This window comes from Elephantulus edwardii, unplaced genomic scaffold (assembly GCF_000299155.1).
Source record: "Elephantulus edwardii isolate Elephantulus edwardi_28Jun2011 unplaced genomic scaffold, EleEdw1.0 scaffold00014, whole genome shotgun sequence".
NCBI lineage: Eukaryota > Metazoa > Chordata > Mammalia > Macroscelidea > Macroscelididae > Elephantulus > Elephantulus edwardii.
Genome location: NW_006399764.1, coordinates 28,326,058 through 28,338,586, shown reverse-complemented (window position 1 = coordinate 28,338,586; position 12,529 = coordinate 28,326,058).

The following is a 12,529-nucleotide window of genomic DNA, read 5'->3' as shown; positions in this document are numbered from 1 at the left end:
ACATCTCTTCTCCCCACGAACCTCCACACAGTCTCTTCAGGAAGGCAGCTGCATGTCCTCTATTAGCAGCCAGACTTCTGAAGGCTTATATGTCCAGAGCCAGGTCAACTTTTACTTCTGTAGAAAGCAAGTCACAAATCTACCCCAGATTAATAGAAAGGGGGCTCAGGAGAGCAAGCTTCGTAAGCAGCACGGTTCTGTGGCGTCATCCACATCACAGACTGTCAAGGCCTCAAGACCAACATCTGGAAGACTGGACTGCGAGCTCGCACAAGAAACCATAAAACAATCAAACTGCTCAAGTTCGATCAGGACTGGGCGATTACAGTCACAGCCCGTTCTCTGCTTGGACTCCAGCAGGGGTCAACCTCGGGGCAGTGAGAACAGGTGGGAGAAAGCACCATGAGGAAGACAAAACACCACACAAGCTCACAAACCGCTCCATCCCCAGCTGCACTTGCAAAACAGAGAAAATGGGATGCGCCCTGTCCACCTCTCTTAAGGATATTATGACGTGCAAATAAAACAGGAAATGACAAAGAGCTTTGAAACTTGTGGACAATGACACCAACAGAAGGAAGTTAGTATTTACCTGGCAAGGTTCTAAGTATAGTCAGTTTGCTTTTCTCTATTAATAAAATAAGCATAATTAATGCTAAATTACTACCCTTATATGTTAAATCGGAAGCAGGAGTGGCATCCATTTATGAAATGGTTTGCCTCCGGAAACTCTACGAACAGTGCTCAGGTCTTTCGTTCATAGGGTCGCTATGAGTCATCTACGACTCAATGGCACCTAACAACGACAACAACATATGCTAAATTACTACCCCAGCAATGATACATATAAATAATTGGCTAAAAGTGCTTTGCTCATATGATGATTAAGAAGACTAAGTCTCTCTTCTAAGTCTTACATGACAGATGCTGGTAGACAGGTCTGGTAAACCCTGACAATAATTCAACATGATAGAGTGTCATCCTTGTTTTTACACAGAAAGAAACAAAGTGAGAGACTCCAAGCAGCATGTCCATGGTCAAAGAGAAGTGGCAGGTCCAGTATCATCGTCTACTGTATTGTACATCACTGCCTACTGTATTGTTGGTGTCGTAGCGGTCTTCGAGTGTGACTCACAGCAACACCATGAAGAGAGTTAAACCCTGCCCTGTCCTGCACCATTCTCACGATCTCTCACACTCAAATTCACTGTGCCAGTCACTTCATCTTGTTGAGAGGCCTCCTCTCTTTTGCTGACCTTCCCCAGCCTGATGCGTCTCCCCCAGGAGAGGCTCTGGGGGAGTGAGACACGCCCAAAGTAAATGAGATGAAAGGTTCACCTCCAAGGAGCACTGGGGATGCACTTCCTTCAAGATGTGCAATAGTCCTTGATAAAAACTGGTTCAAATTAAGGAGCAAACAAGCACCACCAGGTCGATCTGGGTTTGAATCAAGTAGTGTTTCAGCAGTATCAGATCACTTCCCTTTCACAAGCCCTGTTTTTACAAAAAGCTACTCTCACCATAATCACAGCACATGGGGCTAGTGAGTGCGAACCTTCAACTTCCTCTGCCACAAACATGGCTTCTCATCAGAAAACATACCAGATGTTCTTCTCCAAAGATTATAAAAAGTCAATGAAATATACCTTTATTACCTTCATTTTTAAGTGTCTAAATAGTTCACCCATCCAGTGAGTCAATATGACTTATAATAATAACTTTATCAAAAGAGTACCATTTTTAAAGTGGTATATATTTACACACACACGCACACACACACACACACACACACACACACACACACACACAAATATAAATCTAGTATTTTTTTAAAAACCACCACAAAACTCTTGGCCAATATTTTTCAATGACAAAATGTGTGCAGTATGAATGACAAAGTTCGTATCGTCATATTTTTTTTCGCTGCTTTTTTAATTAAATTTTATTAGTTTTAATGAACATTTACAGAGATTTTGGGTTTTCATTCATTCATTGTTGTGTATCATCATATTATTAAGGGGGGGCGGTATCCCTCACTGCCACTGATTTGGAACCAACTCATAGCTGACCCTCCAGCATGTTTTCAGAGGCTGTAAATCTCACAGGAGCAAACTGCCCATCTTTCTCCTGTGAAGCCGCTTATGGATTCAAACTGCCAGCCTTGAGGTCTGTGGCACAGCTCCTTACCAACTAGGCCACCGGCTCTCCTCAATTATGACGAGCTCTTGACATTCAGAGGAACAGGAGAGAGCCCACAGTACAGCCCGGCAGGAACAGAGGTGGAAAACAAAAATGGACAATATGCAAAATAAATAGAATAGCTAAAAATACATCTGCTAACGCTTTTGGGGTTTGTGTTTTGGCTTTTGTCACTAGCTGTCAAAGAAGCCACTTATTTTTAGCCTCTGATGGAGGATCAGCTATGAGTTGGTTCCAGCCAGATGGCAATGAGAGGGACAGCTATGAGAGAAATGCAAACCCAAGTGAGATTTATAAAAACCAAACAAACAACTATCAGATTAGAAAAGGGGGGGAAATTGGGAACATTGAGCATGAGCACACAGAGAAAGGAGAACTGGGAAGTGCTCGTGTCAGGAGGCGGCCAGCACCTTTCCAAAAGTCTGACACAAACAGACTAAAGTGCTGTCTTTGACCAGCACGTCCCAACCCTAAAGCCCTTAAACAAGAAACCACTTGGCAAGTGCCCAAAAAGGGAGAGGCAACCATCGACACACTGGGCACAAACCACAGCTGGGGTGTCCTACTGCAGCACGTTCTGATGGGCATCCTTCGGCTCCTAGGCAAGCCTGCACACACTCTAAGCGTGAAGAGGAAGCATAATCTAAATACCCCAGTTGGCAGCTGCTTGAAGAACTCATCATTGTGTTGTGAGCAGCTGTCCAATACAACTTTGAACAACAGATCTGAGCCTGCCCTAACCTAAATCACAGGACAATCACATGATGGATTATTGCATAGCCAAAATAAAAGATCTTCATGTACTGATATGAAAGGATGGGCACTCTGTGGCACAGGGTGTTAGGCTCTGGTTTACCGTCCACACGGTTGGTGGTTTGAGTCCACAGGCCACTCTGAAGAGACATGAGCACCTCTTCCCATTAAGATTTACAGCCTCAGAAAACCAACAAAGAGGTGCCTGGAGGTGGAATCAACTCAACAAAAGTGAAGGGTTTATTCCAGTAACATGAAAAGGCATTCGCGAAGTGGGTGTCAAGTTAAAAAACAAATTTTGTATTAAGAGCATGTGCTGTGGTGTGAGAGAACACAGGGACAGCTGAGCGTGGCCGAGGGACCGGGCCTACGGGCGCTGCCAGGGGCCGAGCCTGGTCTCAGCAGTGGAGTCAGGACCCATCTTTTTCCTCCTACTTGCTTCACTGGACTTTTCTGTAGGTCCTTAAAGTTTTAGAGTCTCAAACTCAGCTCATTGCCGTGAAGTCGGAACTAAGGCCTAGCTGACCCTCCAGAGGGTTTCTGGGGGTGTAACATGCACAGGGGAGCCTGTGCTATTCTCCCACAGGCCACCTGCTAGATTTGAACCTGCAGAGAAAGCCACCTTTGGTACAGTGGCAACCCAAAGAAGTAAGGCTGCATAATGTTCATAATCAGAACAGAATAAAATCCTTTTCATCTGAAGCAAAGACAACTATCACAAGTGTAGAAGTCTGTGATCTTTCCAGCACTATCATTTTCATAGAAAAGTATTGCTTAAAAAGGAGTTCAGGTGGATGCTGAGTGGAAATTTACATTTTATTTCTTTCCAATGACAAATGGGAAATTAAAAAATTCAAAGACAGGCTGTTTCTACTCACACATTAGTTAGAATTTATAATTCCTTCTAAGATGTCATTTTTTTTTTAAGAGTAAGTACAGCAGGCATGTTTCCGCTTCCAGGACGCACTTGGCAGACGAGAGCCGCCTCCCGCCCGCTGACACAGCTCGCACGTCTGGGGTCCCTGAACCTGCAGGTCCATAGGTCGGAAGGGGCCAGCACTGCTCGGCTATGGAAACAGTGGGGAGACAGTAATTCAAACCTGCTGTCTACAAGGTGTAACACTGCTGTTGTTATGTGTCACTGAGTCGGAATCGCCTCCTAGCTGACCCTCCAGCGGGTTTTCAGAGGCAGTGAACCACGCGGGAGGAGACCGTCCACCTTCTTCCCATGGAGCGGCTGCTGGATTCAAACCGTGAGCCTTTGAGTTGGCAGCATGATTAGGTCTATTACGTGACAGCTGCGCTCGTGAGCTTCCCAGCTGTGCCCTGAGTCTAAGTAGTCTCCTTACTCCCTTTGCTCGCTTTGCAGATTTCTTAGCTCCGTTTACTACACTGGACACATCAGGAGTCCAGCAGAGAAAATGCGAAAATCAATTATTCTCGGAAGGAAAGTGACGGGGCAGGTGGGCAGCCATCCACCCTGGCGGAGCTGCTGGATTAGAGCTCTGGGAAACTGCTCTGCACTGGCCCCACCAGGAGACCGTAGGAAACACTTGGGCCTTTTGGAAGGCGACAAGGATGGGTTGAGGATGGGAAAGGGGTTGTTAATGCCATTGTGGTCCAGAAAAGCTAAACAAGCTGTTAATTCTTATTCTACCAAGAACTGTCCCATCTACAATGAGAGCAACATCTCTGCTGGGTTAAGAACCAAGACTGGCTTGCTCGATACTATGTTTTTAGTCAATCTTCTAGCCGCCAGGATCTTTGTCTCGTACAAGCAATCAAATGCTGGACTAGTAAGAAGAGGAAGACGCTCAACCAGGTGGACTGACACAGTGACTGCTGCTATGGCTCCAGTGTGTCGGGAAGTGTGAGGCTGGCACAGGATAGACCAGGGTGCACATCTTTTGTTGATAGGGTCCCTTTGAGTTGTACTCAACGGCACTAACAACAACAACAACTAATTGAAAGGTTGGCAGTTCAAAGCCACTTTCTGAGAAGTTCTCAGAATAAAGTTTTCAAAAGTGACTGACTTGGAAATTCTGTGGAACGTGGACCAATTGCAGCACTCAGGGTTGTGATAGGGCGAACAGCCTGGACAGGACAGGAGCAGGGTTTGGTTGATGTAAGCATTCAATAAACATCGATCATAACACATGAGTGATAAAAGGAGGGGGTCAGGCTCCATTGTCTGATGTAGAAAGCGTGACAGGGTAAGGCTGCTAGGGGCCCTCAGAGCCCTGGATCACTATCTGAAGGAGAGAGGGATGTGTCCCTCAACATCAGTGAGGCTTCTAAATCCTCCCTCACGTGTCATTGCAGCTACTGCTCTAAATCATGACAGAGGACTATGCCATTTGCTTTTCTCGCAGCTACACACCCAAATCAAAATTTTGGAAAAGGTACAACGAAATTTTCAATGCACATATAAAGAAAGGATCTTTCTAGAACTGCAGGTTTGAAATGGGCGCGCTGAACTCCAGGTCACTCCTCTTTCACCTTACCTCAATCAGCGAATGAGAAACGCACTTCTCTTCCCACAGGCGCCAAGGATAGTCCTACGTGGTAATGGGATTGTCCCACGTGGTAATGGGATAGTCCCACGTGGTAATGGGTACCCAGAGTTGCTGGAAGGCACACACTGTTAAACTCTCATCTCTAGTTGCAAGTTTCGAGACTAGAACCCACCCAGAGGGGTCTCACAGACAGACCTGGTGATCGGCCCAAAAATGCACAGCCTTGAAAACCTTACGGGAACCTCTACATGTCCACACGGCAGCTTCACAAGGTGAAGTCAAAAGTCAAGACACAGCAACTAATAGCACCTACTTAAACAGAAACTAAAAACCCTGTTGTCGTCTAGTCAAAACCAACTATCAGCTGACCCTCCAGTGGGTTTACAGAGACTGTTAATCACATGAGAAGATCCTCAACCAGATGGGTTGATCCAGTGACTGCCACAATGGGGTCAATCTCTGAAATGATGAGGACAGCACAGAACAGGGCCGGGTTCAGATCTGTTCACAGAGTTGCATATGTGACTCGAAAGCATCTAACAACACATGGGAAGAGGTTGCTCATCTTTTGCCTATGGAGAAGCTGATGGATTTGAACCTCTTGCCTTTGGGTTAGTAGCACAACTTCATATCCACACTAGGCCACCAGAGCTCCATTAACTGGAAGAGTTCATAAATCAAATTGGTACACCGGGCTGATGGATTCGACTTCATCACTGTGGCTGAAACAATGTAAACAAAGTATCTTAGAACTACTATCTAGAACTAGGACATAAATGTAAAAAGTAAGATTGTAAAAAATCATCTATTAACACTTTCAAAATATTAAGGCGATATGCTCCTATAAAAACTTTACCACGTGGTTATCTTAAAATAATACCTATCTTAATTATATAGATGCCATTTAAAAAATATTCAACTAGCAATATTTTATCACCCTCATTGCGCTGATTCAACTCTCGGGAAAGATAAGGAAGTAATCAGGATTCAAATACAATCTCAAAGACAGTGATGTTGAACAGTTTACACAAACTTGACATCTATCCCACTGATGCCCCCCACCCCCCTTACTACACCCCGTTACCTTTCCAAATTCCAAAAGAAAGCGGCAGTGGAAGTTCACTCAAGCCAACTGTTATACCTTCCCATCTAACCAACCCATTATTGAGTAGAAAATTATGACATCATCAGTATTCTAGCCAATCACTGTATCAAATTCGAAAAGCCATTCACATCATGCTACTATGTCATTGGCTGGATTTCACGAAGCCAACTGCCAAGTTCTTCCACCTTTCACTTGGATTTGTTTTGCTACCAACTTGATGATGAATGATTTATGAAAATACAAGTGGTGTTTATTCTTGGCTGATTCTACTTAAAAATGCCAAACAACCCAATTTACATATGAGTGCCAAGGAGTAGGGGAAATAAAGAATTTATGCCTTTCGATTGTGATGTTGGTAAAAAGTACTGACTTTAGGAAGAGCTATCTGTCTTCTATGAAGTGTAACCAGAACGCTTCCTAGAAGGAAGGAAGGTGAGACTTTGTCTCATAGACTGTGGACACAGTATCAGTGGAGACCAGTCCCTGGAGAAAACACAGGACCTGGTAAAGAGACGGTCGAGCAAAGAGCGAGACTCTCAACAAGATGGACTGATCCACCGGCCGAGCAGCGGGTTTGAGTCCAGGCGTGACTGTGTGATGGTTACAATTGGGTGGTTTTGTTCTATTGTACACAGGGCCACCTGACTGTGGGTTTTAACACTCACCAGGACACCTCAAAATTAACTACCGGCAACCATCACTAACCACAAAACCCACCGAAAAGTCTTACATGTAAGAAGAATCGACTGAGAAATTTGACACAAATCTTAAATGTGATAGGTTCTGATTTTGATACTGTTCTTGTTGTTGTTGTTGTGTACCACTGAGTCGGAACCGACCCCCAGCTGACCCTCTGGTGGGTCTATAGAGGAAGCTAATCACACACCCATCCTTCTCCCATGGAACAGCTGGGGGGTTCACACTGCATGCCTTCAGGATTGCAGCACAGCTTCTCACCATGAGGCCACTCGCAAACTCAATGCGATCTGTACCAGTAAGTGCTAGAATAATCAAGTGGCTAAAAATAGTAAAAGCAAGAACAAATACTTTATTATTTAAAATCACTATAGACTGTTAACCATCTTCTAAATAAACTTATTATTTTTATATTATTGAATTGGTGAATAAATGCCAATTGCCATACAACTGAGTTACTGCCAAAGTTGTTTCTTTGAATGATTCTGTCTGAAAGTGAAAATGTTTAATAATTTAACAAAATAGATACTGATTTTTTTTTAATCTGGGGGGGAAGGGAAATGTTTCAAGTAATTAAAATTCAAACAAGCATATTATGTTAAACCAGGGAGGAAAAGTTTGGAAAATAGGCCAAGAATTCTTGGGGGAAAGTCTGTCCTTCAGGTTGTGAAAAGGAAAGGGACTCAAATCAGCCCGAGAGCCTACATGCTAACGTCTTGTGTCTAGGGAAAGCAAGGACCTCTCCAAGAAATTGCTAATGAGCAACGATGTCCATTTAAAGACGTGCACCTACTTTAAGCCACAGTCTTTTCAACTGCTTGCCAGCAAATGAAAGCTGGAAAATGGGTAAGGATGAAAGAAAAAGAATTGATGCCTTGGAGTTGTGGACTTCCAGAAGAGTACTGAACATCCCATGGATTGCCAAAAGAACCAGCAGAAATGACTTAGAGTGCAGCCAGAGTGCTCCCTAGAGGCACGGATGGTGAAAACTTTGCCTCAGAGACTTTGAGCATGTTGCAGAGGCACCAGGCTTTGGAAAAAGACCTCATGCTTAGAACGGTGGAGGATCAGCAAGAGAGAGGAAGACCTTCAACTAAATGGACTGGCAGAGACTAACAATGGGCGCCAGTAAACGAGCCGTGAGAGATGATGAGGCTAGCACCTGCCAACGACAGGAGTTGTGCTACCAACCCAAAGACAGGCAGCTTGAGTGCACTAGGTGCTCCACAGGAGAAAGATGGGCAATCTCCTCCTGTGTGATTTACAGCCTCTGAAAATCTGCTGGAGGGTCAGCTATGGGTCAATTCCAACACAATCAACAGCAATGACAAGTGAACGAAGCCAGACCCCTGGCTGACTGACGTGCACTCTGACTCCTTAAAATCATTCAATAAGACAAGTGTCTTAAAAACAAATGTGCAAACAAGCAAAAAGTCACACACGAACATGTCACAAAGCTGAGGAAATTAATAAATATGATTACTTCATCTCATAGTAAAAGTCTAAAAAATAAAAATCTTTGGTTCATGTGAGAACAACACATAAGGTTATTTTTAAGTTACTGTTTCATGTAGGGTAACAGTATATTTATGTTAAGAATGATGTGTAAATCGGGACCTAGGTCTTCCGGTTGATACATGTTCATATCCTTCTTCCCCCACTCCCCTAAAGTTGGCCATGTTACCAGAGGTCTATTTAGTGGAGTGCATCTGATCACTGTGTCAACTACAAACAGCAGCATAGCTGTCTGGGAAAATGTAGTTTTGTGTTCGTGGTTTTCTTTTTCTCTAAATGTAGAAGTGGCAGAAAGCAACAGTTGCTATAAATGTTTATATTGTTCCACTTCACAGAGAAAAATTACAAAGCAAGCTGCACAGCTGAGTACATATAAGCTGGCAACAGTCTAAACACACACACACATCGGGGCACCTTAACAGGACAAGACAAGGAACACTGAAATAATCACAGGTGTTCGCTGTGTATTTAGGCGATTACAAGTCAGACATGGCAAAAATGCAATCATCTACACTAATTAACACACCAGGGTGCCCAAAAAGAACGTGGCAGTTTTAACCCTATTATCAGATTTTCCTGGTGCTTATTAGTGACATTTCACAGATCTACAGCTTTACTGTCATGACAAGATGCATTCTGACATAAGGGATGTTATACAGATTTATTATTATAATAAACTAGGTGACTAAATGAGGCTTCCAAGCAACTGTGTACAAGACAACTGTTGAGTTACAATTGCCTCAATTAAATATGTTTATGAGATAATTCTGCACACTGTTGTAATCCTAACCTTTTTCTCAAACTATCCTTCCCATACCCTAACCCTAACCCTAACCCTATCCCTAACCCTAGCCCTTCTCAAGGGATTATGCAAGTAGGAAACACAGGTGAAGCGATAAGGCACCCAAGTCATTTTCTCCTTTCTGACCACACAGGGCACTGTCCCGTCCATTCTGACCCCACCATAAAGGCTGGGGCTTTCTGCTTTGCTGGATATTATAAGTCCTCAGCTACCATATCTGGTCACTCAGGTCACAAATTTATCTTTGTTATGACCTTAAAACCCAATGTATTTCCTTAAAAATCTGTTCTTCTTTAACTATTCTTTGAAGAACTGTATTAGGTGCGGGGAACTCTGGTGGTAAGGAGCTGTGATGCCACCCCAACGACAGGAGGTTCACATCTACCACCTGCTCTGAGGGAGGAAGATGGGCAATCTCCTCTCGTCCAATTTACAGCCTCTGAAGACCTGCTGGAGGGTCAGGTACGAGCAGGTTCTGACTCAACAGGAATAAAGGAGTGAGTGAAGTTAGACACCAAAACCCAACAACCAAGCCCACCGCCATGGAGTCGATTCCAACTCATCATGACCGTACACGGAGAAAAGAACAACCCCCCACCCCCGACTCCATGGTCTGTCTGAGGCTGTAAATCAGAGGGAAACAAACGGCCCCATCTTTCTCTTCGAGCAACCAATGGCATTGAACTCCCCGTCTCTGATTCCCAGAAAATGCTTTAATCATTCCTCCTCCAAGGCTCCTCACGGTATACCTCAAAGACGGAACCCTGGTCTAGCGAGCAAATGTTTTTTTTCAATCTCATTTCTTCTTATGTTTAAATGTGGCTCAAAAAAACCTTACCACTGTCAATTCCAACTCACAGGGACCCTGTAGGGCGTAGCAGAACTGTGCACAGGGTTTCCAGCACTGTAAACCTTTATGGAAGCCGACTGCCACATATTATTCCCAGGGAGCAGCTGGCTGGTGGGTTAAAATTGGCAACTTTTCAGCTATCAGCCAGTCAACCACTGTACTACCAGCTGGGCTGCACGCACACACACCCCTGAAATAGGCATGGTTCCCACATCCCAGCATCTCACACACTAACGTGCCCAGCAGAGCAAACTGCTCCCTCTTGAACACAAAGCTCTCCACAGATCCCACACAGACTTCTTGTTTCTCCATCAAGACTCTGTTCTCTCTGCTACAACCATTCAAAAGACCTCATCTAATCCTTCAGTAGCACGGAGTCACTAGCCTGTGCTGGGCTGTGTGCTGGGGGGTGAGTGGCCATTGTCACCTGGCCCCAAGGACCGTCCTCTTGGTAGTCAATCACACACTAGCTGTGTCATTATTTCCCACTGAACTCTTCCTGCTGTCAGGGCCAGGTGGGAGCTCATCTTCCTCATCCTCACCGTGTCACGTCTCTCAATCAGGGGAAGCATGTCCCTGCTGAAAGGGACCATCTCAGACAGCACCGCCAAGCCCTGGGCAAAGGGGCCTGGTCAGGGCCTTGCACTGGGCTCCTGACAACAGGGACTACGCTTCAGAAAAGATGTTAGTCATCAAAAATCAGGAAAATCTCTGGCATGTGTTCTTGTATATGACAAATGAAAGTGTTATGTTCTCAGAAGGGGTAAAATGTGCAACAATGAATGAATGAAAAACAAACTTGTCTGTAAACTTTAATTAAAATCACAATTAAAATGAAAAGTTTTATTTTAAAAATAAAAGACAGTATTATGTTCTCTATAGTTGAGCGCTTGACACTTAGTGGCAGGAACTGCACTGCCTCCGGCCGCTCCACTGGAGAAAGACTGACGAGTGCTTTCCATAAAGACCTTGGGAACTTTACGGGGCAGGTCCTGCTCTACAGGGGCCCCGTGAGCCAGAACTCTCTTGACATCACAGGGTTTGGTTTCTTTTCAGTACAGACAGATCATTATTCACACAGAGCATGATGGCCCAGGGCCACACTCTGACTCCTGTGGACTCTGTCACCAGGTCCCCTTGCACGGCCACAGACTAGCTTCCCCGGGCAGACAGACCAGCAGCAAGGGGCACACCTCCTGGCAAGAGAGCTTGAAAGGGCACAGCTAGGCTGCACGCAGAGTGAGCAGGTGGGCATGTCAGGGGAAACCCCTCACCCCCCACTGTCATCGAGCCCAATTCCAGCTCACAAGGACTCTGCAGGACAGAACTGTCACTGAGGCTTTAAGCAATAATCTTTAGTGAAGTAAGATGCCATCTTTCCCTGCAAAGCTGCTGGTGGATTTGAACCACCAACCTTTACGTTAGCAGTCCAATACTCTAACCACTGTATCACATGGAAAGCTGCCAAGAGTATGGGGGGGGGGGGAGGGTGAGAAAAGGGGGAAGGGGCTGGAGGACAGGGGGAACACGCTATAGGCCAGACAAGGTGACACAGGAACCAGTTCTGCCTCTTCTGCTGAGTTGTCCAAATCCATAAAATTCTGAGATCCAACCAAATTAAGAGGTTAGTGGTTAAAGCACACCTTAACAGCTTTTCAGTTAATGTGCAACACGGAAGTATTGAGAGGATCCGTGTGAGCTCCCATCTGTATTCTTGCTCGGTCAGTGTTGGGCTGGGCCTGCGCCCATCCTTTCATCCTACAATTCTCCAGCACCAAATAACCAGCGTGTGCTCAGAATTATTATAACAGTAGCAGCAGCAGAAGTAGTAGCAGTACCGCTGCCCACCCGAGGGCCCTAAGACAGAGCCAGGCACTCATATTGGCCTCCCAGAAACTTTCTGTAAAGTAACAACCCCACTGGCTCAGGGTTACCTACACCTGCTGCATGAACTGGAAGTTACCTTGCAGCAGAAGGATTCTGGCTAGGGTCGCTCTGCGTGAAAAGCCCAAGTCCTTCACCCTGCACCGTCTCTTGGGTAGCCAAGGCAGGCCGACCTGACTTCACAGCCATACCTAACACAGATCTGCCCA